Source organism: Triticum dicoccoides, chromosome 2A, assembly GCF_002162155.2.
Source record: "Triticum dicoccoides isolate Atlit2015 ecotype Zavitan chromosome 2A, WEW_v2.0, whole genome shotgun sequence".
In the NCBI taxonomy this organism is placed as follows: Eukaryota; Viridiplantae; Streptophyta; class Magnoliopsida; order Poales; family Poaceae; genus Triticum; species Triticum dicoccoides.
Window position 1 is genome coordinate 662351202 of NC_041382.1, and position 1953 is coordinate 662353154.

Genomic DNA, 1953 nt, shown 5'->3' on the forward strand with positions numbered 1-1953 from the left:
GTGCGGGCTTCCCTCTCTCTCCCTTAGGCCCATGTAGGCCCAACACTTCCCCAGGGAGTTCCGGTAACCCCTCGGTACTCCGGAAAAATACCCGAATCACTCGGAACCATTCCGATACCCGAATACTACCTTCCAATATATGAATCTTTGCCTCTCGACCATTTCGAGACTCCTCGTCATGTCTGTGGTCTCATCTGGGACTCCAAACAAACTTTGGTCACCAAAACACATAACTCATAATACAAATCGCATCAAACGTTAAGCGTGCGGACCCTACGGGTTCGAGAACTATGTAGACATGACTGAGGCACATCTTTGGTCAATAAAAAATAGCGGAACCTGGATGCTCATATTGGTTCCTACATATTCTACAAAGATCTTTATCGGTCAAACCGCATAACAATATACGTCATTCCCTTTGTCATCGGTATATTACTTGCCCGAGATCCGATCGTCAGTATCATCATACCTAGTTCAATCTCGTTGCTGGCAAGTCTCTTTACTCGTTTCGTAATGCATCATCCCGCAACTAACTCATTAGTCACATTGCTTGCAAGGCTTATGGTAATGTGCATTACCGAGAGGGCCCAGAGATACCTCTCCGATACACGGAGTGACAAATCCTAATCTTGATCTATGCCAACCCAACAAACACCTTCGGAGACACCTGTAGAGCATCTTTATAATCACCTAGTTACATTGTGACGTTTGATAGCACACAAGGTGTTCCTCCGGTATTCGGGAGTTGCATAATCTCATAGTTAGAGGAATATGTATAAGTCATGAAGAAAGCAATAGCAATAAAACTAAACGATCATAATGCTAAGGTAACGGATGGGTCTTGTCCATCACATCATTCTCTAATGATGTGACCCCATTCATCAAATGACAACACATGTATATGGTCAGAAAACTTAACCATCTTTGATTAACGAGCTAGTCAAGTAGAGGCATACTAGGGACACTTTGTTTGTCTATGTATTCACACATGTAGTTTCCAGTTAATACAATTCTAGCATGAATAATAAATATTTATCATGATATAAGGAAATATAAATAACAACTTTATTATTGCCTCTAGGGCATATTTCCTTCACCCTCTACGGGCCAAACCCTTTAGCTTATATACACGCCAGGCAGGGCATCTGGGATTACAAGGTCGGTATCTAGGCATGGAGACTGTTGGAGAAGTCTTGAAGTACACGCCAAGTCTTTGACGGGCGTAGTCGATCACACCTCCATCGTGCGGCTTCCGGAGTCCATCTTGAGAAGAATGAGGGGCCACCGGCCCAACTGGAGGAGTACGGGCCGACCTGGTTAGTACCCCCTAGTCCAGGACATCGTCGGTGGGCGATATGGTGGGCAAGGAGACAGTTGATCCACGAGGAAATCTATCAAGCTCCTTGGGCGACACATTTTTTATAAACAGTTTCATAGCTGAACCAAAGATAGCAGCACAGAAGCAAGCAACACCTCAGACCGCACTCAATATCGCATGTGTAAGACCAAAGGCACCGCCGCCGGGACATGCTAAAATACATGTGGATGCTAGCGTGACGAGATCAGTCTTGGTTGGCTCCACGACAGCCGTTTACCGGGATGCTGGAGGTTTTTATCTAGGTAGCTCTGCTTTTATTATTGCCGGTGTGACTAATGTTGCAGCATTGGAAGCGATCGCATGTCGTGAGGCTTTATCATTAGCCGAAGATTTGCTTCTCCATAACTTCGTTGTTGCTTCATATTCGAAACAGGTGATTAAAGATATCAACAAAGGGACGGGTATTCAAATACTTCTTATTGAAAAGAGGGAAGGAGAAAAACCGAAATCTTCACAATAAGTCCTTTTGTAGACAAGTCATCTTTATATAGTAATTCGACCTATTGCTCCGGCCCTCGAGTATAGCATGATGAGCCCAAGTTACGGCAGCTCTGGATGAAGGGAGAATAGGGATA